The sequence below is a fragment of the Xyrauchen texanus genome, chromosome 39 (assembly GCF_025860055.1).
Source record: "Xyrauchen texanus isolate HMW12.3.18 chromosome 39, RBS_HiC_50CHRs, whole genome shotgun sequence".
Taxonomy (NCBI): Eukaryota; Metazoa; Chordata; class Actinopteri; order Cypriniformes; family Catostomidae; genus Xyrauchen; species Xyrauchen texanus.
Genome location: NC_068314.1, coordinates 783,864 through 811,339, shown reverse-complemented (window position 1 = coordinate 811,339; position 27,476 = coordinate 783,864). Strand labels below are relative to the sequence as shown.

Here is a 27,476-nt window from a genome sequence, read left to right as displayed (position 1 = left end):
GATTTGCAACGTAGTCCTTAAGCCTTTTTTTGGTTACATGTCCAGTAGGCTTTTACACTCAAAGTTCCTTTCTTTCTACCTTTGTTTCTTAAAACAGTTTTTCATATAGACTTTATCATTTCTGCAGTTTAAGATTTCAGTGAATCTGCATATCAAAACACAACTTAGGATCCATAATAAAAAAAATCTACAGATTATTGTTTATTTCTGTTTATGAATGCGATACCAAAAAGGATTTAATGTTTGGATCTTATAAAAAAGTAATAAAAAAAGTTCCCCTTTCAGATTGTGTTACCTGCAGCAGAACGGCTGTTCTCAGGTGTATTTGTTTTATTTTGCTATCACACTAATAAACCATAAATTAAATTACCAATCATTCTTTCATTTTGAGCTTGAATTCCCAGTTATTTATCAAAATAATTTATTATATACAGATTTAATAGTACTCAAATGGAATGTATTGATAGTCAAATGAAGGTTATTGCAGGAACATATTTAAAAAAAATGTAAAATATAGATCTACATAATAATAATCGAGATTTAGCCAAGAGGTATCGCAATATTATTTTGAGGTCATATCATACTTCTTGACTGGACAGATCGATATCCCAGAAGCTTGCATTTTACTGTATTGGGTGTTCCCTTCTTTCTTAAGCAGTGGTTTGCTTTTATTAATTTACCGCACCATTAGCCAATATTATTAAGAGGTGAAAAAACTGAAAAGAACCAATGGTTACTCTGAATTTAGTTTAAAAAAAAGCATGTTTTGGTGGCCCTCTCGGAAGGCTCCTGCATGATATAGCGAAGACCTACCAAGTACCAAGTTAGGATGTAGCATGTATTTTTTTTTTATTTATTTTTTTTTTTGGATGAACACTTCTTTGAGATATGTAAGTCACTGAGTGAGAGAGGGAAATAATTACATTTTCTATGTAGTAAGTCTGTTTTAATTTGAATACTTTTTTCAAACTTCTTTTTGACTTGAAGTTTTATAGAATGTTCTTTTGGTTGATGCGTTTAGTTAAGTTATGAAATGTGTATTATTATACAAAAAAAAATGTTACAGTGTGATTTCCTGCTTCACAAATAAAACACCATTTTTTCCAACATACTCATTTTATTTTTTACAAACATTACCTTACTGTTCCCACTTTAGTTTAGGTAGCTGCAAAGGTGCATTGTTAATGGTTAATAAGTGCATAATAAAGGATTTATTAATTTAAATAAACACTGTTCCCACTTTAGTTTAGGTAGCTGCAAAGGTGCATTGTTAATGGTTAATAAGTGCATAATAAAGGATTTATTAATTTAAATAAACACTGTTCCCACTTTATTTTAAGTAGCTGCAAAGGAGCATTGTTAATGGTTAATAAGTGCATAATAAAGGATTTATTAATTTAAATAAACACTGTTCCCACTTTAGTTTAGGTAGCTGCAAAGGTGCATTGTTAATGGTTAAAAAGTGCATAATAAAGGATTTATTAATTTAAATAAACACTGTTCCCACTTTAGTTTAGGTAGCTGCAAAGGTGCATTGTTAATGGTTAATAAGTGCATAATAAAGGATTTATTAATTTAAATAAACACTGTTCCCACTTTATTTTAAGTAGCTGCGAAAGTGCATTGTTAATGGTTAATAAGTGCATAATAAAGGAGTTATTAGCCATAATAAGGCATTAATATAAACCTCTTACAGTCTAATTACTGTCATTAAACATCCTATTAACATTGATAAGTTTCTAATAAGTGTTCAAAAATATCTTACAAGCAATAACAAATGTGTTTTAGGACATTACTAACACTCATTAAGTCTAATTAATGGTAATAAACATCTTATTAAGGTTCATGAGGTATAAATAGCTTGTTAACAAGTTTCTAATAAGGGCTCATAATTGTCTTATAAGCAATAATAAATGTGTTAATTGTGCTTTAATTAACCCTTATATGAAGTAATGAATAGTTATATGCATCTTATAAGGTCTTATAATTGTCTTATAAGCAATAATAAATGTGTTAATTGTGCTTTAATTAACCCTTATATGAAGTAATTAATACTTATATGCATCTTATAAGGTCTTATAATTGTCTTATAAGCAATAATAAATGTGTTAATTGTGCTTTAATTAACCCTTATATGAAGTAATTAATACTTATATGCATCTTATAAGGTCTTATAAGTGTCTTATTAACACTTATATGCATCTTATAAGGTCTTATAATTGTCTTATAAGCAATAATAAATGTGTTAATTGTGCTTTAATTAACCCTTATATGAAGTAATTAATACTTATATGCATCTTATAAGGTCTTATAAGTGTCTTATTAACACTTATATGCATCTTATAAGGTCTTATAAGTGTCTTATTAACTGTTAATTACTGCTTATTACAAGCACCTTAAAATGGGCAGCAAGTTTCTAAATATGAATAACACCCAGCATTGGGGGTAGCTTTTCCTCTTTTCACGCACATAACCGGCAAACCTTTATGTACAGGGTTCCTGATATTAGATGATTATTGATGGACTTAAGTTCTCCATAAGCACACGCTCTGACCTTCTGACCCTTTCGTGCATGTCTGGTATAGTCACAAACAGGGTCAGAGTTCAGGTGTGGTAGATTTTTATTCATGTAATCAATAGGTTTTCAGTTCTATAGCGTTCAGCTCAGGTCATAGTTGTTCACTGAGTGGTCAGACATCATCAGACACCTTTGGCCAGGTGTGAATCTTTTGTACATTAAATTCATTAACTTACACTGACACGAGTCACTAATTCTGTTACACTTTTGCATGTTTTCTGAATGAGACTGTTGCTTCACTTTGAAGAACAATATAGAAATGACAATAAAATGGAATACACCAAATATGTTTAATATGGATTCATTATTTCCCTGTTGAGTGTATTTATCCAGTTTCTGTCTTCATGGGACAATATTTCAGTTAAAGGTGTGTCTTCGTTTGGACGTTTGCTGCTATATTAAGACTCAAACTCAAGCAAAGGGCTTTGACAGAATAAAATGATAAATGGTTTTAACTCAAAGGATATATGCATTTAAAACTCACAAGCTTAATATTGAAATGTCCTCAATATTCCTGCTATACTAAGTACTCGATGTATTTTACATTTGCTCAATGACAGGTAAGAGTTGCCACCTTTGTGAATATGTCTAAATTTTTTTAAGTTAAATTTTATAAGTTGTATAAAAATCTATATGCTAAATAATAATAAAAAAAAGCATTAAAATAATTGTTATTAGATTTTTAACAGTAGGGTACAACGGGGCTAAAGGCCCCACAGGGTAAAAGACTCTTTTGATATGATTTTCTCCCAAAACACTGAATAGCATCAAAAACGATCATAGTACTTTCCTAAACATCTGTTTGTCTACACACTGCAAAATGTTCCTGATCCATGAGATTGTTGCGAGTAATGTCTAGAGGTAGATTTTGAGGCAATTTAACTGAATATGTACATATTTTTGAAATATTAAAAATGTATACAGCTAAAGAATATCCTGAAATTATAAAAAAAAAGGAAATTCATTTTCAAATTTGTTTGATGATTTTATATATATAACTTAACTTGCATCTGTGGATGTAGCGGCGAGTGGTGTTGACTAACAAAGGTTTACTAAAGTTGAGACTGAGCCCAGAGAAGTCAGCAGCGCTTCTGGACAGTGATGATGTACGGCTTCTCCTTTACATAGTAAAGTCTTAACTTGCATCTGTGGATGCAGCGGCGAGTGGTGTTGAGTAACAAAGGTTCACTAAAGTTGAGACTGAGCGCAGAGAAGTCAGCAGTGCTTCTGGACAGTGATGATGTACGGCTTCTCCTTTACATAGTAAAGTCTTAACTTGCATCTGTGGATGCAGCGGCGAGTGGTGTTGACTAACAAAGGTTCACTAAAGTTGAGACGGAGTCCAGAGAAGTCGGCAGTGCTTCTGGACAGTGATGATGTACGGCTTCTCCTTTACATAATAAAGTCTTATCTTGCATCTGTGGATGCAGCGGCGAGTGGTGTTGAGTAACAAAGGTTTACTAAAGTTGAGAGCGAGTCCAGAGAAGTCAGCAGCACTTCTGGTCAGTGATGATGTACGGCTTCTCCTTTACATAGTAAAGTCTGAACTTGCATCTGTGGATGCAGCGGCGAGTGGTGTGGACTAACAAAGGTTTACTAAAGTTGAGACCGAGCGCAGAGACGTCGGCAGCGCTTCTGGACAGTGATGATGTACGGCTTCTCCTTTACATAGTAAAGTCTTAACTTGCATCTGTGGATGCAGCGGCGAGTGGTGTTGACTAACAAAGGTTTACTAAAGTAATCCCAAGCCCATGTTCATGATATCCATTACAGATGAAGGATGTTTTTAAGACAGTGATGTCTAAGGGCTCCGATATCACGTGCATTCAGAAAGGGTTTTGGTCTTGTTCTTTCGCAGCAAAATTTGACCAGATTCCTTGAATCCTTTAACTATATTGTGCACAGTAGAGAGTGAAATGCACAAAATCCTCTCAATTTGTCTTTGGGGAACATTGTTCTGAAAGTTCTGGATTATTTGCAGAAGCATCTGTTGGCATATTAACAAGTCTTGAATGATCCTCGCTCTTGAAGGACTAGACTGTTTTTGGAGGCTGCTTATATACTATGACATGATTGCCTGTTTCACATCACCTTATTTCAACTCATCAGATTGTTATCAGTCTTAAATTGCCCATCTCAACTTTTGTGGAGCATGTTGCAATTGTCTGATTTGAAATTTTTTACATTAAAAACAACAATGAAATTCACAAGATAAAACATCATATAATGTGTAGTTTCAATATAGCAAAGGGTGAATATAATTTATAAATCACTCCTTTTTGCTTTTTTTTTTTTTGTAGCATTTTTCATACTGTCCCAACTTTTTTAGAATTGGGGTTGTATATATATATATATATACAAATTCAACAACTGTCCAGTAAATAAAAGGATAATATTTGGGATAAAAAAGCTCCCTGTTGCAGGGGCTAAAGACCCAAATTAAACACCTTATTTTTCTTCATTTGGGCGAATAGATTTGATATGAAGAATGTTTAAAGTGTCCTCACATTGACTGATTTAATCACAATGGAGTTTAATTGGTTTATAGGAGACTTGAGATGTAATGAAGTGGTTATTTTGAATATACAGTATCTTAATTTGTTACTAAAAGCATCTTGCTGCTTAAAGATTATTTGCATAGTTGACAAATTGTGCCCTATAACTATTGCCCCGCTATCAACACTATATCAATATAACCCCAAGTGTGGGCTCCCTTGCCACCTTTAAAAAAATGTATTTTATTCAAAACAACTTTCAGTTATTAATTCTTTTCACTTAAATTATTATGCTCCTTTAATATTTAATACAAATAAATGTATTACTTGAATCTTGATACATTTTGTGACGAGAAACAGCTCATTTTCTTTAAGGTGCGCCTTTAGCCCCGTTGTACCCTTCTACCAAACAGTCTTCTCAGATGAGTTAAAACTATATAAGATGGGCTTTCTGATTAACACAAGAGTTTAAGAATGACTGCACACACCACCATCTTCATCCCCTGCAGTGAATCTGCAGTCGACACAGAATGATACACTGTATATGAAGAATATGTTAGCATCACGAGGATTATAATATTACGACCTTGAGTTTGCCCACAGCATGATACACTGAAATTAAAACAGAAAACACCAACCATTCAAATAAGAGTCTTATTTTAAATATTTCTGAATTAGTGGTTGGGTAAAATTGAGTTTGTAGTTGTTTTGCTGTTTAAGTGTAGTTGTGTAATGTACAGTATGACTCGACAATGTTAAAAATAGTTATTAACACTATTACAGTAAAATCCGTAAACACCCACATGCTGTAATTGTGCATGTTGACTCTCAAAATGAGTCAGTATTATATTGTTCAGTGAATACACACCACAGACTGGACAATGAACACAGTCACTCATTGTTATTTATTTTGTACAGATTTAAGATTAAATAATTCCACAAGAATGATCCTTCACAAAGCATTAATGACCCCCTGTTATAAAACCCACTGAATGTTGAACAGTATGAGACTAAATGTCTAAGGCAAAACAATACATACATTGGAAAATGATCAAATATAAAGAACATGTGAATTTCCATCATTATTTCAAATGTGTCCATTGAATAAACCTTTACACCACAAGATATTTGAGCAGCCCATAGCGCCCAAAGGACTTTGGTCACTTTCAATACAGTACAATTTTACCACTGATTCATGTACGGTGCACATCTTAACTGAGATTGTTTGTTTGACAAATGAAAGATATAAACATCAGATTTAAACCGATATAAACAGGATTTTCCCCTCACATTAGGGTCAAGGGTCAATTGAGAGCGTATTGAATGCAACATTAAAAGAAACCGTCCAATTTTTAGAAACTGTCTGTTTTGTCCTACTCATGAAAATGGACTTCAGAATACATAATGCCCTAACCGTTTAAATCAACAGAGCTACGTGGCTCCTGAATCCTGAATGCAGCATAAAGGTCTTGATTCTTAGGAAAATTTGCATCAAATGTGTACAAGACTCTCTTCTCTGGGCTCAATCTATAGAAGGACAGAGCACCAGCCTCCGGGTCGAGGAACACACCGAGTTTTCCAACGGACTCGACATTAAGTGATACAGTATTTCTGTTATGATGAGCCACACATTTACTTTTTGAGCAACATAAACTCCATGATTTCTCATTGTGTCCCAGGAGTGACCGTCTACACTGCCCCTTCCTCTCTATACCCTTGCAGGCCACGCCCACATACACATCTGTACCAATCACATCCACCGTAAAGAAGCAGCGTCCTATGAGAGGCTGGCTGCACAAAATCTGGTTACACTTGTCAAATCTCTCATCACGATCAGGAAGTTGTTGTTTCTCCTTCTTACGTGTGACTTTAGTGTTGTCATTGGTCAGGTAGAGGTATTCATTGGCTGTCATCGGGTCAAAGGTGAGCGGGACAGCATCTAAATCCAAAACATTTGAGAGCATTTATTGGAATACTTCTGCTCCTATTAAAATGTAGATAAATGGTGAAACAGAGATCACTCAGTCAATGTACCTCAACTGACTGTAATACAAATAAACCTCTATCTGAAAGATCTCACTTCTGGTGAGTCAGTACTGTGGTTCTTTGGCTGAATTCACTCTAAAATAGGCACTCCCGCCATCAGAATTAAGCGAAAAAGTCATTGAAATGCACGATGCAGAAGATGGACGCAAGAAGATGATTGATTTCTCGTTAAGTACAGTATGGACTGCACAATATGGAAGACAAATGTGATGCGCAATAAGTTGTTGGATAATGTGAGATGGGTTTTGATAATCCAATGACGTCTTCGGAGCACGGCGAAAATTGCAACCCCACCAACCAAATATTGTATATGTTTATTGGAAAATCCCAGTGATCACAATCAGTTTTCTTTTCTTCCGAACTGCATATAGACTGTGTATAATATACTGTATATGGTTTGACCATTAGCTACATGGAGAAACATGAATTGAACCTCTGCATTCAAATTGATCACGATAGCATTGATTATGAAATGAAAAATTTTTGTTCAAACGGAGCGGGCACAACGATAAAAACATTAAAGAACATCAGAGAAATTGTTAAAAGATTCAGTACAGCACACTGAAATGTGTCATCTGGCTGTAATCGGAGAATATGTTAATGTTGAAATGTCAATGGAGAAAATGAAAGGGAAAATACTTGATCTCTCACGGGATCGGCATTGAGGCACACACACCAAGTGCCAATCGTGTACCCAGTCTATTCTCTGCTATCTGCATCACCATAAACATTACTTTTCAAAGTATTAAAGTCATTCTGTTATCGCAAGCCCTCGCTTGTGTGTACATTTGTAATATTTCGATAAATGTGATGTATTGTGCAGTTAAATCAATAGTTAAGAAGTGGGCACAGAATGGTACAGGTGTAAATCTACATTAAGCAGGCCAATCTCAAAAGATGAGTGACTGAGCAAGGAGACGACCGATAGTTGGGTTTCCATCCACATGTTTTTATGAGCATTTTAGGATATTGCATATAAAATGCTGCATGGAAACAACAAAATGCACATTAAAAATGTATATGCTTGCTTGAGGTGGAAATATGTATTGACAAGATAACCTGCGCATGAGCTACGATGGAAACACATTTTCAGAATAATTCCTAGATGCTAATAAAAAGAAGTCACATGACTTTGACTCAACATGTCATGTGATAGCATAATTGGACTAATTAGTGGATCAATCTCATGGCATTGCATCTGAATGGTGCTCTGTTATTGTGAAATGACTGGCTACTATAAGTAACTCCCAGAACTGTCTGACAGGCTTTATAAGGATCATTAGCAAACGTCAGGTTCATGAGAACGTCCTGTCTGAGTGCTGTAATTCTCCAGTAATTCATTACTCTGAACAAGAGCCACAGTGGCTTCAACTTCCATTTCTATTTTGCAGCACTTTCCCCAGAAGTGACACTTTTGTTCTCTTGAACACATGGGATGGAAACACAACTATAGAACGCACCAGTCTGGTTCTTGAAGTAAAAATCCCATTCATTCATCCCATAGATGGACTGATTTTCAACGATAAGCTTTAGAGGCAGACCTACTGTGAGGTTGTTCATTGACGGTATATGCTTCCGTTAAAGCCATCTGTCTGCGTTATTTCATATTCATTGTTAAAAATAGCTTCTGATAGCGAAATTCATGGTAAACAACTACATTACCCATGGTCCAACAGAGAAAGATCAACAAATCAGAGCAACCGCCCATTCGCATGATGCACTGCGAGTGATGTAATCAAGTCGATGTCTCTTCACCCTTAAACTCTTATCTATTTGTACATATAGGAATATTTTGCAATAAACTTTATATCAACTATATTATTTATATAGTTACTGTATAATCAACAACAACCTAAATTCAATTGTTTATATATTCTGATTGTTGACATCATTCGCAATGCTTCGTGGGATTGTAGTCTGTGCCCTCATGGAAGACGGTAAGTACACAGATTTGTACCGTTGTCTTTTTGTCTCAAAACAAAGTTAGTGATGTTGCTATTCACCTCAGAGTTGGTTGGTTTGGTTCATGGTGCAAAACTGTTTTAAGAAGGATTTTAAGAAAAGTCTACGGACACAAATGAATGGGAAAAATAATTCTGGAACCCAGACGGCTGAATAAGTGGGCGGAAACTGTTGCGCTCTACAGACGACTCTGAAGGAGACTGCTGCCCAGGTACCATACTTCACAACTCACAGCTTTATGAGAGAGCAGCAAAGAGAAAGCCACTGTTGAAAACGGTCAAATGAATCCAGCAATGTATAGGGAAATCCTGGAGTCTGCAAGACACCTGTTACTTGGGAGAAGTTTTGCAGCAAGACAATGCGCTCAAGCATATAGCAAAAGCTACAGAGGAAAGACTTGTAGGACTTCTTTAAGACTGTCCACTCATGATCTCCATGCAACAGACTCAAAGCTGTCATTGCTGCCAAAGGTGCATCTACAGTACAACAGAATGACTTGAAGCACTTTGACCCAAAAGCAATAGCACTCATGCTGCACACACATGTACATGTGTCAACTCACATTTATACAATCCTGGTTTGTCACTGCAAACTCCTCCAGTAGAAATTCTAAAGACACAAATGTTGTTCATTAGATGTAGGGTTTCTACATAGAGAAATACATACAAGTACAATAACAATTATTGAATTATTTTGTCGACAATAGAAGAGGATAGTCTATTATTCTAGAATAAGGTCCAGAGTTTAGAAGACTGAACACTTTTGGGCTAGATGCTGTTTGTGAACGTGACTCAAGATCTCTCACTGGTGTCCATCTACAATGTACTATAGTCTATAGGAAGTGTCACTGAACTGAAGATTGTTTGGTGCACAGATTAAAAAGATTTGAGTTACAAGACCAACCTTCACTAACAGCAACCAACCTTCAATATACTAGGTCATGGTACTGATACTGATTGATTCTGATTCACAAGATCTCGATTTGATTCCGATTCGATAATGATTCATATGGGTATATTTCAGTTATAATAACCACATTGCTTAAATATGAAATTAATTATTTCCCAGATAATGCTGTTAATTACAAAGCAGGCCTTCTAACTTTGTGTGAAACATAAAGGACAGTTCATCCAAAAATGAAAATTCTCTCATCATTTCTTCACCTTCATGGCATCCCATGTGTGTGACTTTTCTTCTGCAGAACACCAATTAAGATTTTTTGAAGAATATTTCCACTCTATAGGTCCATACAATGCAAGTGAATGGTGATCAGAACTTTGAAGCTCCAAAAAGCACATAAAGCAGCATAAAAGTAATCCATATGACTCCAGTGGTTTAATACACATCTTCAGAAAAGATATGAGTGGTGTGGGCGAGAAATAGATCAATATTTAAGTACTTTTTCACTGTCAGTCTTTACATTTGACCAGCGCAGACAAGAAGTTGACTGAATGAAAAAGTTACTTCCACACCAGAATGTGGAAGTGAAAGTGGGGACTGATCTCCTTTCACTTTTTTCTAATTCAACTTTCATATCTGAATCACTGCTGAATCACTTCCACATTCTGGTGTGGAAGTAACTTTTACATTCAGTCAACTTCTTGTCTGCGCTGGACAAATGTAAAGACTGACAGTGAAAAAGTACTTAAATATTGATCTATTTCTCGCCCACACCACTCATATCTTTTCTGAAGATGTGTATTAAATCAGCAGTGATTGAGTAGTATAGTGATGATGAAGTTCAGGAGTGACTGAGTAGTATAGTGATGAAGAAGTTCAGCAGTGATTGAGTAGTATAGTGATGATGAAGTTCAGCAGTGATTGAGTAGTATAGTGATGATGAAGTTCAGCAGTGATTGAGTAGTATAGTGATGATGAAGTTCAGCAGTGATTGATGAAGTTCAGCAGTGATTGAGTAGTATAGAGATGATGAAGTTCAGCAGTGATTGAGTAGTATAGTGATGATGAAGTTCAGCAGTGATTGAGTAGTATAGTGATGATGAAGTTCAGCAGTGATTGAGTAGAATAGTGATGATGAACTTCAGCAGTGATTGAGTAGTATAGTGATGATGAAGTTCAGGAGTGATTGAGTAGTATAGTGATGATGAAGTTCAGCAGCGATTGAGTAGTATAGTGATGATGAAGTTCAGGAGTGATTGAGTAGTATAGTGATGATGAAGTTCAGGAGTGATTGAGTAGTATAGTGATGATGAAGTTCAGGAGTGATTGAGTAGTATAGTGATGATGAAGTTCAGCATTGATTGAGTAGTACAGTGATGATGAAGTTCAGCAGTGATTGAGTAGTATAGTGATGATGAAGTTCAGCAGTGATCGAGTAGTATAGTGATGAAGAAGTTCAGCAGTGATTGAGTAGTATAGTGATGATGAAGTTCAGCTGTGATTGAGTAGTATAGTGATGATGAAGTTCAGCAGTGATCGAGTAGTATAGTAATGATGAAGTTCAGCAGTGATTGATTAGTATAGTGATGATGAAGTTCAGCAGTGATCGAGTAGTATAGTAATGATGAAGTTCAGCAGTGATTGAGTAGTATAGTGATGATGAAGTTCAGCAGTGATTGAGTAGTATAGTGATGAAGTTCAGCAGTGATCGAGTAGTATAGTAATGATGAAGTTCAGCAGTGATTGAGTAGTATAGTGATGATGAAGTTCAGCAGTGATTGAGTAGTATAGTGATGATGAAGTTCAGCAGTGATTGAGTTATATAGTGATGATGAAGTTCAGCAGTGATTGATTAGTATAGTAATGATGAAGTTCAGCAGTGATTGAGTAGTATAGTGATGATGAAGTTCAGCAGTGATTGAGTTATATAGTGATGATGAAGTTCAGCAGTGATTGATTAGTATAGTGATGAAGTTCAGCAGTGATCGAGTAGTATAGTAATGATGAAGTTCAGCAGTGATTGAGTAGTATAGTGATGATGAAGTTCAGCAGTGATTGAGTAGTATAGTGATGATGAAGTTCAGCAGTGATTGAGTAGTATAGTGATGATGAAGTTCAGCAGTGATTGAGTAGTATAGTGATGATGAAGTTCAGCAGTGATTGAGTAGTATAGTGATGATGAAGTTCAGCAGTGATTGAGTAGTATAGTGATGATGAAGTTCAGGAGTGATTGAGTAGTATAGTGATGATGAAGTTCAGGAGTGATTGAGTAGTATAGTGATGATGAAGTTCAGCAGTGATTGAGTAGTATAGTGATGAAGAAGTTCAGCAGTGATTGAGTAGTATAGTGATGAAGTTCAGCAGTGATTGAGTAGTATAGTGATGATGAACTTCAGCAGTGATTGAGTAGTATAGTGATGAAGAAGTTCAGCAGTGATTGAGTAGTATAGTGATGAAGTTCAGCAGTGATTGAGTAGTATAGTGATGATGAACTTCAGCAGTGATTGAGTAGTATAGTGATGATGAACTTCAGCAGTGATTGAGTAGTATAGTGATGAAGTTCAGCAGTGATTGAGTAGTGTAGTGATGATGAAGTTCAGCAGTGATTGAGTAGTATAGTGATGATGAAGTTCAGCAATGATTGAGTAGTATAGTGATGATGAAGTTCAGCAGTGATTGAGTAGTATAGAGATGATGAAGTTCAGCAGTGATTGAGTAGTATAGAGATGATGAAGTTCAGCAATGATTGAGTAGTATAGTGATGATGAAGTTCAGCAATGATTGAGTAGTATAGTGATGATGAAGTTCAGCAATGATTGAGTAGTATAGTGATGATGAAGTTCAGCAGTGATTGAGTAGTATAGTGATGATGAAGTTCAGCAGTGATTGAGTAGAATAGTGATGATGACGTTCAGCAGTGATTGAGTAGTATAGTGATGATGAAGTTCAGCAGTGATTGAGTAGTATAGTGATGATGAAGTTCAGCAATGATTGAGTAGTATAGTGATGATGAAGTTCAGCAATGATTGAGTAGTATAGTGATGATGAAGTTCAGCAGTGATTGAGTAGAATAGTGATGATGAACTTCAGCAGTGATTGAGTAGTATAGTGATGATGAAGTTCAGCAGCGATTGAGTAGTATAGTGATGATGAAGTTCAGCAGTGATTGAGTAGTATAGTGATGATGAAGTTCAGCAGTGATTGAGTAGTATAGTGATGATGAAGTTCAGCAGTGATTGAGTAGTATAGTGATGATGAACTTCAGCAGTGATTGAGTAGTATAGTGATGATGAAGTTCAGCAGTGATTGAGTAGTATAGTGATGATGAAGTTCAGCAGTGATTGAGTAGTATAGTGATGATGAAGTTCAGCAGTGATTGAGTAGTATAGTGATGATGAAGTTCAGGAGTGATTGAGTAGTATAGTGATGATGAAGTTCAGGAGTGATTGCGTAGAATAGTGATGATGAACTTCAGCAGTGATTGAGTAGTATAGTGATGATGAAGTTCAGCAGTGATTGAGTAGTATAGTGAAGATGAATTTCAGCAGTGATTGAGTAGTATAGTGATGATGAACTTCAGCAGTGATCGAGTAGTATAGTGATGAAGAACTTCAGCAGTGATTGAGTAGTATAGTGATGATGAAGTTCAGCAGTGATTGAGTAGTATAGTAATGATGAAGTTCAGCAGTGATTGAGTAGTATAGTGATGATGAAGTTCAGCAGTGATTGAGTAGTATAGTGATGATGAAGTTCAGCAGTGATTGAGTAGTATAGTGATGAAGTTCAGCAGTGATTGAGTAGTATAGTGATGATGAAGTTCAGCAGTGATTGAGTAGTATAGTGATGAAGAAGTTCAGCAGTGATTGAGTAGTATAGTGATAATGAAGTTCAGCAGTGATTGAGTAGTATAGTGATGATGAAGTTCAGCAGTGATTGAGTAGTATAGAGATGATGAAGTTCAGCAGTGATTGAGTACTATAGTGAAGATGAATTTCAGCAGTGATTCAGATATGAAAGTTGAATTAGAAAAAAGTGAAAGGAGATCAGTCCCCACTTTCACTTCCACATTCTGGTGTGGAAGTAACTTTTACATTCAGTCAACTTCTTGTCTGTGCTGGACAAATGTAAAGACTGATAGTGAAAAAGTACTTAAATATTGATCTATTTCTCGCCCACACCACTCATATCTTTTCTGAAGATGTGTATTAAATCAGCAGTGATTGAGTAGTATAGTGATGATGAAGTTCAGCAGTGATTGAGTAGTATAGTGATGAAGAAGTTCAGCAGTGATTGAGTAGTATAGTGATGATGAAGTTCAGCAGTGATTGAGTAGTATAGTGATGATGAAGATCAGCATTGATTGAGTAGGATAGTGATGAAGAAGTTCAGCAGTGATTGAGTAGTATAGTGATGATGAAGTTCAGCAGTGATTGAGTAGTATAGTGATGATGAAGATCAGCAGTGATTGAGTAGGATAGTGATGAAGAATTTCAGCAGTGATTGAGTAGTATAGTAATGATGAAATTCAGCAGTGATTGAGTAGTATAGTGATGATGATGAAGTTCAGCAGTGATTGAGTAGTATAGTGAAGATGAAGTTCAGCAGAGATTGAGTAGTATAGTGATGATGAATTTCAGCAGTGATTGAGTAGTATAGTGATGATGAACTTCAGCAGTGATCGAGTAGTATAGTGATGAAGAAGTTCAGCAGTGATTGAGTAGTATAGTGATGATGAAGTTCAGCAGTGATTGATGAACTTCAGCAGTGATCGAGTAGTATAGTGATGAAGAAGTTCAGCAGTGATTGAGTAGTATAGTGATGATGAAGTTCAGCAGTGATTGAGTAGTATAGTAATGATGAAGTTCAGCAGTGATTGAGTAGTATAGTGATGATGAAGTTCAGCAGTGATTGAGTAGTATAGAGATGATGAAGTTCAGCAGTGATTCAGATATGAAAGTTGAATTAGAAAAAAGTGAAAGGAGATCAGTCCCCACTTTCACTTCCACATTCTGGTGTGGAAGTAACTTTTACATTCAGTCAGCTTCTTGTCTGTGCTGGACAAATGTAAAGACTGATAGTGAAAAAGTACTTAAATATTGATCTATTTCTCGCCCACACCACTCATATCTTTTCTGAAGATGTGTATGAAATCAGCAGTGATTGAGTAGTATAGTGATGATGAAGTTCAGCAGTGATTGAGTAGTATAGTTATGAAGAAGTTCAGCAGTGATTGAGTAGTATAGTGATGATGAAGTTCAGCAGTGATTGAGTAGTATAGTGATGATGAAGATCAGCAGTGATTGAGTATAGTGATGATGAAGTTCAGCAGTGATTGAGTAGTACACTGATGAAGAAGTTCAGCAATGATTGAGTAGTATAGTGATGATGAAGTTCAGCAGTGATTGAGTAGTATAGTGATGAAGAAGTTCAGCAGTGATTGAGTAGTATAGTGATGATGAAGTTCAGCAGTGATTGAGTAGTATAGTGATGAAGAAGTTCAGCAGTGATTGAGTAGTATAGTGATGATGAAGTTCAGCAGTGATTGAGTAGTATAGTGATGAAGAAGTTCAGCAGTGATTGAGTAGTATAGTGATGATGAAGTTCAGCAGTGATTGAGTAGTATAGTGATGAAGAAGTTCAGCAGTGATTGAGTAGTATAGTGATGATGAAGTTCAGCAGTGATTGAGTAGTATAGTAATGATGAAGTTCAGCAGTGATTGAGTAGTATAGTGATGAAGAAGTTCAGCAGTGATTGAGTAGTAAAGTGATGATGAAGTTCAGCAGTGATTGAGTAGTATAGTGATGATGAAGTTCAGCAGTGATTGAGTAGTATAGTGATGATGAAGTTCAGCGGTGATTGAGTAGTATAGAGATGATGAAGTTCAGCAGTGATCGAGTAGTATAGTGATGATGAAGTTCAGCGGTGATTGAGTAGTATAGTGATGATGAAGTTCAGCAGTGATTGAGTAGTATAGTGATGATGAAGTTCAGCGGTGATTGAGTAGTATAGTGATGATGAAGTTCAGCAGTGATTGAGTAGTATAGTGATGATGAAGTTCAGCAGTGATTGAGTAGTATAGTGATGATGAAGTTCAGCAGTGATTGAGTAGTATAGAGATGATGAAGTTCAGCAGTGATTGAGTACTATAGTGAAGATGAATTTCAGCAGTGATTCAGATATGAAAGTTGAATTAGAAAAAAGTGAAAGGAGATCAGTCCCCACTTTCACTTCCACATTCTGGTGTGGAAGTAACTTTTACATTCAGTCAACTTCTTGTCTGTGCAGGACAAATGTAAAGACTGATAGTGAAAAAGTACTTAAATATTGATCTATTTCTCGCCCACACCACTCATATCTTTTCTGAAGATGTGTATGAAATCAGCAGTGATTGAGTAGTATAGTGATGATGAAGTTCAGCAGTGATTGAGTAGTATAGTGATGATGAAGTTCAGCAGTGATTGAGTAGTATAGTGATGATGAAGTTCAGCAGTGATTGAGTAGTATAGTGATGATGAAGTTCAGGAGTGATTGAGTAGTATAGTGATGATGAAGTTCAGCAGTGATTGAGTAGTATAGTGATGATGAAGTTCAGCAGTGATTGAGTAGTATAGTGATGATGAAGTTCAGGAGTGATTGAGTAGTATAGTGATGATGAAGTTCAGGAGTGACTGAGTAGTATAGTGATGATGAAGTTCAGCATTGATTGAGTAGTATAGTGATGATGAAGTTCAGCATTGATTGAGTAGTATAGTGATGATGAAGTTCAGCAGTGATTGAGTAGTATAGTGATGATGAAGTTCAGCAGTGATTGAGTAGTATAGTGATGATGAAGTTCAGGAGTGATTGAGTAGTATAGTGATGATGAAGTTCAGGAGTGATTGAGTAGTATAGTGATGATGAAGTTCAGGAGTGACTGAGTAGTATAGTGATGATGAAGTTCAGGAGTGACTGAGTAGTATAGTGATGAAGAAGTTCTGCAGTGCTTGAGTAGTATAGTGATGATGAAGTTCAGCAGTGATTGAGTAGTATAGTGATGATGAATTTCAGCAGTGATTGAGTAGTATAGTGATGATGAAGTTCAGCAGTGATTGAGTAGTATAGTGATGATGAAGTTCAGCAGTGATTGAGTAGTACACTGATGAAGAAGTTCAGCAGTGATTGAGTAGTATAGTGATGATGAAGTTCAGTAGTGATTGAGTAGTATAGTGATGATGATGTTCAGCAGTGATTGAGTAGTATAGTGATGAAAAAGTTCAGCAGTGATTGTGTAGTATAGTGATGATGTAGTTCAGCAGTGATTGAGTAGTATAGTGATGATGAAGTTCAGTAGTGATTGAGTAGTATAGTGATGATGAAGTTCAGCAGTCATTGAGTAGTATAGTGATAATGAAGTTCAGCAGTGATTGAGTAGTATAGTGATGAAGAAGTTTAGCAGTGATTGAGTAGTATAGTGATGATGAAGTTCAGTAGTGATTGAGTAGTATAGTGATGATGAAGTTCAGCAGTCATTGAGTAGTATAGTGATAATGAAGTTCAGCAGTGATTGAGTAGTATAGTGATGATGTAGTTCAGCAGTGATTGAGTAGTATAGTGATGATGAAGTTCAGCAGTGATCGAGTAGTATAGTGATGATGAAGTTCAGCAGTGATTGAGTAGTATAGTGATGATGAACTTCAGCAGTGATCGAGTAGTATAGTGATGAAGAAGTTCAGCAGAGATCGAGTAGTATAGTAATGATGAAGTTCAGCAGTGATTGAGTAGTATAGTGATGAAGAAGTTCAGCTGTGATCGAGTAGTATAGTGATGAAGTTCAGCATTGATCGAGTAGTATAGTGATGAAGAAGTTCAGCAGTGATTGAGTAGTATAGTGATGATGAAGTTCAGGAGTGATTGAGTAGTATAGTGATGATGAAGTTCAGCAGTGATTGAGTAGTATAGTGATGATGAAGTTCAGCAGTGATTGAGTAGTATAGTGATGATGAAGTTCAGCAGTGATTGAGTAGTATAGTGATGATGAAGTTCAGCAGTGATTGAGTAGTACACTGATGAAGACGTTCAGCAGTGATTGAGTAGTATAGTGATGATGAAGTTCAGCAGTGATTGAGTAGTATAGTGATGAAAAAGTTCAGCAGTGATTGAGTAGTATAGTGATGATGAATTTCAGTAGTTGTCGAGTAGTATAGTGATGATGAACTTCAGCAGTGATCGAGTAGTATAGTGATGAAGAAGTTCAGTGATTGAGTAGTATAGTAATGATGAAGTTCAGCAGTGATTGAGTAGTATAGAGATGATGAAGTTCAGCAGTGATTGAGTACTATAGTGATGATGAAGTTCAGTAGTGATTCAGATATGAAAGTTGAATTAGAAAAAAGTGAAAGGAGATCAGTCCCCACTTTCACTTCCACATTCTGGTGTGGAAGTAACTTTTACATTCAGTCAACTTCTTGTCTGCGCTGGACAAATGTAAAGACTGATAGTGAAAAAGTACTTAAATATTGATCTATTTCTGGCCCACACCACTCATATCTTTCCTGAAGATGTGTATTAAATCAGCAGTGATTGAGTAGTATACTATTAATAGACTATATCTTCACTATAGTACTCAATCACTGCTGAACTTCATCATCTCTATACTACTCAATCACTGCTGAACTTCATCATTACTATACTACTCAATCACTGAACTTCTTCATCACTATACTACTCGATCACTGCTGAAGTTCATCATCACTATACTACTCAATCACTGCTGAACTTTTTCATCACTATACTACTCAATCACTGCTGAACGTCATCATCACTATACTACTCAATCACTACTGAACTTCATCATCACTATACTACTCAATCACTGCTGAACTTCTTCATCAGTGTACTACTCAATCACTGCTGAACTTCATCATCACTATACTACTCAATCACTGCTGAACTTCATCATCACTATACTACTCAATCACTGCTGAACTTCATCATCACTATACTACTCAATCACTGCTGAACTTCATCATCACTATACTACTCAATCACTCCTGAACTTCATCATCACTATACTACTCAATCACTGCTGAACTTCTTCATCACTATACTACTCAATCACTGCTGAACTACATCATCACTATACTACTCAATCACTACTGATCTTCATCATCACTGTACTACTCAATCACTGCTGAAATTCTTCATCAGTGTACTACTCAATCACTGCTGAACTTCATCATCACTATACTACTCAATCACTACTGATCTTCATCATCACTGTACTACTCAATCACTGCTGAAATTCTTCATCAGTGTACTACTCAATCACTGCTGAACTTCATCATCACTATACTACTCAATCACTACTGATCTTCATCATCACTGTACTACTCAATCACTGCTGAAATTCTTCATCAGTGTACTACTCAATCACTGCTGAACATCATCATCACTATACTACTCAATCACTACTGATCTTCATCATCACTGTACTACTCAATCACTGCTGAAATTCTTCATCAGTGTACTACTCAATCACTGCTGAACTTCATCATCACTATACTACTCAATCACTGCTGAACTTCATCATCACTATACTACTCAATCACTGCTGAACTTCATCATCACTATACTACTCAATCACTGCTGAACTTCTTCATCACTATACTACTCAATCACTCCTGAACTTCATCATCACTATACTATTCAATCAATGCTGAACTTCATCACTATACTACTCAATCACAGCTGAACTTCTTCATCACTATACTACTCAATCACTGCTGAACTTCTTCATCACTATACTACTCAATCACTGCTGAACTTCATCATCACTATACTACTCAATCACTGCTGATTTAATACACATCTTCAGAAAAGATATGAGTGGTGTGGGCGAGAAATAGATCAATATTTAAGTACTTTTTCACTATCAGTCTTTACATTTGTCCAGCGCAGACAAGAAGTTGACTGAATGTAAAAGTTACTTCCACACCAGAATGTGGAAGTGAAAGTGGGGACTGATCTCCTTTCACTTTTTGCTAATTCAACTTTTCAATCACTGCTGAACTTCATCATCACTATACTACTCAATCACTGTTGAAAATCTTCAGTATATTACTCAATCACTGCTGAGGGAAATCTCAACATTTACCTGCCAGTGGAGAATCACAAATTTTAAGTCACATAGCATGAAATTTGGTAGCAGATGCATGTGATTTTCTTACACTGTAGTAGAGGGTTGCACATAGGTTAAAAAAACAAAAACAAAACACACATCTTGGGACTTATGAATCGATATCGAGATCAATCAAATGAAGATTACAATGCATTGGAAAATCAATATTTTTACCCATTGCTATAATATACTGTAAAAAAACAAAACAAAAACACAAGATGCAAGCTACAGTACCTCACTGAGTGAAGAAGAATTTCCGGTCCGACATTTCTAATGTTATTATAACACAGGTCCAGCTCTATCAGACACGAAGGATTTTTTTTTAAAGTGGACACCAACTGGTAAAATCCCTTTTCTTTAATTTGACAGCCTGAAAGTCTATAAAGCAAAAACAGATTTAGATTTTTTTAATTTCATTAATTCTGTTTTTTCATTATCAAAAGCTTTGGTCCAAGTAGATGCGTAAATAGAAGAAAATGATCACAATTGTCAAATTTGGCGGAACAGATTTGATAGATTTAGTTGTCAGTTTACTTGGAAATAAGCTGTGATCATTTTCTTCTATTTACGCATCTACTTGGACCAAAACTTTTTCAATTATATTACTTGGTGAATTTCTCTTCATGTCTCCACCTGAGAATGTCAAGATGACAGTTCTTATGCTGCAGTCCATCACACAGAATTTCAGATCCTGGATCGTCCAGATCATTGTCGCTGAGGTCCAGGACTCTGAGGTTTGTATTTGGTCCTGACAGCACATCTTTGATAACCTCCATGTCCTGAGTTTGGAGGTTGCTGTGGCTGAGGTTCAGTATCTGGATTTGGCAGTTGGGATCACGGAACGCCTCAGAAAGCTTCTCCAGCGCAGACAAACTCAGACCATTGTGACTCAGATCAAGATGAGTCAGGTGAGAGTTCTCTGACTTCAGGTACATGGTCAGAATATCACAGTGATTCTCTGTGATGTCACTGCCTTTAAGCCTATCAAGATTGCATTTAAATTGTTACATACACCTTTGACCTGGAATCTTATATATGATACATTATGAAGACTTTTGTAATACTTACAGAGCTTTTTTGAAGCATGTGATGGCTGGGGAAAATCGCTGAAACCCTTCTAAAGTCATGTTGTATTTCCGGAGATCAAACTCATCATGGACCATGTATGACCTAACAAATTGGTAAGCCAGAAGCATGCACTGAAAAAGTGTGAGAGGCTCTTTGGATCGTGAGCGTTCAAGCTCTTGCATCTCTTTCAAAAAAGACTTGTCCTTGAGCTCCACAAGACAACGAACAAGACTGATGCATCTCTCAGGGGACAGATCTTTCCTCCTCAAAGATTTTATATACTGGATAGCCTTTTGGTGACCACCTGAACTATTGCCTCGAGATTGAGGCAGAAGTCCTTCAAGTATACTTCTGCTGGAGTCACAAGAAATTCCAAATAGAAAACAGATAAAAAGATCCAAGTGGCCATTTTTGCTTTGCAAGGCCACATCAATCACACCTTTGAGAAAATTAGACAAATCCCTCTGCCCCTTTCTTGCTTTAATTAAATCTAGGGAGTCTTGCTTTTCTGACAGAAATTCATGAAAGGCAAACAGGGCTGCAAAAAATTCCTGTACACTGAGATGGACGAAGCTGAACAATTTGGTCTGGTAATATCCAAATTCGCGCTTTGAGACACAGGTAATGACACCAGGATATTGAGAAGCTTCATCGATAGTGATATTAAACTTCCTCAAGTCTTCTTCCTTGAAGATGATATTCTGTGCCTTCAGCTGCCAATATGCCAGTGCTGCTAATTTCAAAATAAGTTTTTGTGACTCTTAAGAACTTCTGGGAATGCCAGCTCCTTCCCTTCATATTTCCTGTGGCTTAATCTTGTTTGATTGAGCAGATAGTGGATGTACATTTCCGTTAGACTTGTCGGCATGTTCCTAATGTTATTTTGTCCAGCAATTGTGTCTTTGAGAACCACAGATGAAATCCAACAAAAGAGAGGTATATGGCACGATATCCACAGGCTCCTATGAGACTTTATGTGAGAGATGACCTCTTGGGTTTGGTTTGGATCCTCAAATTGCCTCTTGAAGTATTCCTCCTTCTGCTCGTCATTGAATCCTCTGATCTGTGTGGTATATCCCTGTGTGAAGATCTCGCTAGGTAACTGTACAGCTGCTACAGGTCGGCTGGTGATCCACAGGTGTGCAGAGGGAAGCAGTTTACCTCCTAGAAGGTTTGTTAAAAGGACATCCACGGTGGCTTTTTGAGTCACATCTGACAGAATGGTGTTTTGAAAGTTTAAAGCGTTTTTGTACTCATCAAGTCCATCGAAGATGAAGAGAACTTTCCTATCAAAGATCCATTCAGAAATCTCTGTTGCCTCTTTAAACTCAGGGTTAAAAACACAAACCAGCTCAAAAAGACTTTTGTCATCCATAAGCAAGTTCAGGTCTCGGAATGGGAACAGGAGCACAAGGTCTATATTTTCATTAGCATTTCCACTTGCCCAGTCCAGGACAAACTTCTGCACTGTGACCGTTTTCCCGATTCCAGCAATTCCTTTGGTTAAAACGGTCTTCATTGTTCTACTCTCATCAATGGGTGGTTGAAGGATTTCATTGTAGTTTATGACCAGCCATTTTGAGGTGTTTACATTGTGTGATGTCTCAATCTGCCAGATCTCATGCTCTTTATTGATGTGGTCCGAATCATCACTGATGATGAACAGTTCTGTGTAGATCTTGTTTAGAGAGACTGATTTTGGTGTGCTTCCCTCTAAAATCCTCTCAGAATCTTTCAGCATTCTTGACTTCATCTCTTTCTTTATGCTCTGAAGAATGTCTAGGACAAAGTTGGACAGTCATTATTATCAGAAGCTTATAGCTGGATATGGGAAAAAAAAAGATAACTTAAAGTGTCAGTGGTGCCTGCAGCTGTACGGCCGAACACACTGTGCATACCATGAGTGCTTCTACTGACCAGAGAAACATTTTCTCTCAGAATATTTCAGCAATAATGACATGTGTACAGTATTTCTGTTGGTTGTGCAAAAGAACTAGCGATGCACAATTCGCCAATAAATCATTAAACTTTAAATGTTAAAAATGCATCTCAAGACACCAGCGTTCTGCTATATTAATTGCAGTGTCATGCTTTTATAGCTTGAGAACATGTATGTTCTGAATGATTACTGTCTTTTAGAAATGCTTTAGCCAATAGTTACATGAATGCTAGACATCCTCAAGAAAATAAAAAAATTGCTTTTCTCAAAGGCACCAGAATTGAAAAAAAAAAAAAAAAGCTTTGTACAGGACGCAAATTTTGTCATCAGCAGAGTGCTCGAGCACTGATTTTTCTAAACGTACATCTTTAAACATGCAGAATGAGCCTGGAATTATATGCACTAATTAGTGGGTCCATAAGGTGACAACACTCACATTTGAGCCATTGCTTTCATGAAGATGCACTAGAAGATGATGTAATCGCCTGTAAACTACAGGAGACGATGGTAAAAACATCAACAGTGGATGTGCACGTGAGGAGGTCAGGAGATACCTGCAATTGTATAACTCAAGTTTGAAGAACTATAAAGACCTCTTTATGAGATATCGAGTAACATGTTCGATGCTAAAATATATTCTACTAAAATAATTTCTGCTCTCCCAGCGTATTCTGCAGAGAAACTTTAAGTCAGCGATTCGTTGGTTTGTGTCTCTTTGGCCTTATATTATTGGGATTGGTTTCATTGGTATTTTCATGGTTACTGTGGTAAATTATTTGAAAGGCTAACTGATAGTTAAACTTTACCATTAAAACTAGGGATGCACCGAAATTTCGGCCGCCGAAAATTTTAGGCCGAAAATGGCACTTTCGGTTTTCGGCCGAAAGAGAAAAAAGGCCGAAAATATGAGCCGAAAATATATATCTCCTCGCCCCGCCCCTCAGTGCTCAGATTTCACTCTGGATCGATGTAGCCCTTATCACGGCGCTACCAAACAAAGGCCGATCATGTCAGCGGTGTGGAAATTCTTCAAAGTTTCTGATAAGGACATCACATTTGCGATCTGCAGTGTGTGTTCAGCAGAAATGTCTAGAGAGATATACACAGAAGAGTACAGCAAGAGATTCTACAGCAAAGCGCCCCGATCTACAGCAGTGCCACAACTAGCGCAGCTACACCACAACTTGAGACGTATCTAGCTGAACTACGCCAGAAGCGACAATCCCCTTGACTACGGGCGCATAAACAAAGACCGCTTTCCTTTGCTTGCGCAGATTGCACGCAGGTATTTATCTGCCCAAGCACCAGCACAGAGAGTGAGAGAATGTTCAGTGCAGCATCTCATGTTCTTGATGAGCTTTCTGACAGGAGAGACAAGTTTAGCAACTTTTGTTCTTGAAGAGAAACCGGTCACTTGTACTTAAATAGAAAGCGGTCCAATTTGATGTATATAGCAATTACATTACACTTGTTCTTCACTTGAGGATACATCTGTCGTTTACAGTTGAGGTTGGATTTAGTTCAATTACTGCTGTTTTGGACTGTTGTTTTGCACAATAATGTTCACTTAAAGTGTGCATACGTTTACATAAACAGAATAGAGCACTGATCTATATATATAATTATATATTATAGTTATATATAGATCAGTGGAATAGAGGCCCTCTGCCATTCTGTGTTCTGCCTTTTGTTTTAATTAAAATTACTGTTGCATATTTAAACTTTTTGAAAGATGCTAGCTAAGTTCATTACTTGACTGTTGTTTTGCATATAATAGTTTTCTAAAACTTTACATTATTTGGATAATTGTTAATAAAATCTGTAAAATTAGATTTTTACAGAACTGAATGAAGAATAATATTTAATAATGTTTTAATATATTTTTTGTCTAATATTGGTGTGTTACTTTCAATAAAAGTGTGATTTATTTTATTGGTTTGTAGTTTTTCAATTCAGATTCATTAAATTCATGAAATAAATGAAAAAGTATAATATTAATACAATTATACACAAATTATTATTTTTGTTTTTCTTAAATAGGTAAAAAAAAAAAAAAAAAAAAGTACATTTCGGTTTCGGTTTTCGGCCAAGTGCATCCTGGATTTTCGGTTTCGGTTTCGGCCCAGAATTTTAATTTCGGTGCATCCCTAATTAAAACTAATCAGTGCTATCAGGTTTATTTCACTGATTACATTTGCAGAAATTAAGTTATTCAATATTATCATAAGCATTTGTTTTAATGAAATTTAATTACATACACACAATCGATATATCAGAGAATATAGAAACAAACATGTCTGTTCTGGCTCTTACCGTCTCTGTTTATTGAGGTTGTGTGCGGCACCTGCAGCAGCAAAAACAAAAACTGTCAAATAAACAAAGCATCTCCACAAAAATGACATAATTATCATAAGGTTTTATTTTAATTATCAGACACTCACCATATGTTGGTGCATGTGAATACTACCAGTAATGTTATTTCCAAGTATGTTTGGAGCCGATATTGTGCCACCATCCTTCTGGTCAATACTGATGTTATACTGACTTGGGTTCACAATCAACGGTTGTCCGAGTGATACAGCATTATTATTATTATTATTATGAAGTTCAAGGTTGTTATTTTGTTGTGATACATTTCCGAAATGCGTCTGGATGTTGTTAGTCTCTGTTAAGAAATAAACAAAACGATGTATAAACTGTACCATTGTAAAGTGTACAGTACACCTGAATAAAGATTGAGGAACACATTTTATTACTTTTTTTACATCTCTTTTTAGTAATACTTTTCCAGGCAGAATAAACCCTTTTAAATGCGGTTTTCTTTCCATATTTAGTCTTGAGTTCATTGATGGTGTGCTCCAAACTCTCTCCAGTTGTGTTCATGCTGTAATAAGAAAATATCACAGTTAAGAGGTTCACTTTCCCCAGCATTCAAAATTACCTTATTGGCTATCCAGCCTGTGAGATTTCTTACCGGACATTTTTTTTCAAAAGTGGATTTGACAGACATGAGATAAATAAACATTAGGGTACAACTGAAAGAAAATGTGCCTTTTTTCCGGTCACAAAGTGTCCGGAAAAAAGGTTGAATATTAATGGAGCATTTTGATTGAATATTAATGGAGCATCATAATTAGTGTGAAAAAAAAACTAACAAAAAAACAACAGAAGGCTGTTTTAAATAAAAGTAAAAACAAGCAAAAAAGTCATTGAGGTAAAAAAGTTGGGGTTAAAGGCCCCCAGGGGGGTTATATTGATATAGTGTTGATAGCGGGGCTGTCACAAACACCGACGAGGGCGTCTCTCTCCCTGTCCAGCGGCGATCGCAGTCGCCCGAGTATTAATTGCCCTGATTGTTCCCAGCTGCCTCTCATTGCCCCTGTCTATTTAAACCGTGCCTGTGAATTCCCTCCTCGCGAAGTCTTGTTAGCCCCGGCCACATTTCTGAGCGTTCTACCCGTTTTCTTGTTTATCTCGTGTACCAGTCTAGCCTGTTTCTCCCGACCTCGATAGTTTGCCGCCTGCCTAGTTTACTCTGCCTGTTCTCCGCCCACGATCGTTCGCTGCCTGCCCTGACCCACTGCCTGTTCTTGTTACGAGCCTGCCCGTCCTCCTCTCACTGTGTGTGTCTGCGGACTCCGTCTGCTCGTCCCGAGTTGACACCTCCCCTTAAACCGCACATGGATCCCAACCAGCCCGAGTCCTCGTCACAGAAGACTTCGCCGCCCATCGATCCAGCGGTTATCGCCCGCATGTCGGAGGAGCTTGCTACCCAAGCAAATCTATTGGCCGCTCAGCAGCACCAGCTCGGAAGACTCACTTCCGCCATGGAAGAGATTATGCGCACCGTTCAGGCTTCCCACCAAAACCTCCCGGCGCCTGCTTCCGTGCCCGCAGCCGCCGCGCCTCCGCCCAAACTCGCGTCCTCGGTTTCACCGGGCCCCCCCTCTTCCGCCACCCCTCGTCTAGCGCTTCCCGAGAAATTCGACGGCACGCCCGCCAAATGCAGGGGCTTTATAATGCAATGCTCGATCTTCCTTTCGCAACAGCCAACGCTGTACCCCACCGATGAGAGCAAAATCTTATTCGTCAACTCAGTGCTCACTGGCCGAGCGCTCGACTGGGCGACAGCGGTCTGGACCAACCAGGGGTTCGCGCAATTCACATTCGACTCATTCATGCAAAGCCTGATAGATGTCTTCGACCACCCAGAGAGCGGAAAGCTACACCACAACTTTCATGCGACTCATTCATGCAAAGCCTGATAGATGTCTGCTCCCCGGCGCTCCGCCAGGGAAATCGCACAGCAGCGGATTATGCCCTCACTTTCC

The 27,476-nt window shown here is 37.1% G+C and overlaps 1 pseudogene; it reads right to left on the bottom strand.

The window, feature by feature from the left end:
- Positions 1 to 6,482: 6,482 nt before the first annotated feature.
- On the bottom strand, positions 6,483 to 26,028 carry LOC127632432 (NACHT, LRR and PYD domains-containing protein 3-like; annotated as a pseudogene).
- Between the last annotated feature and the right edge of the window lie 1,448 nt (positions 26,029 to 27,476).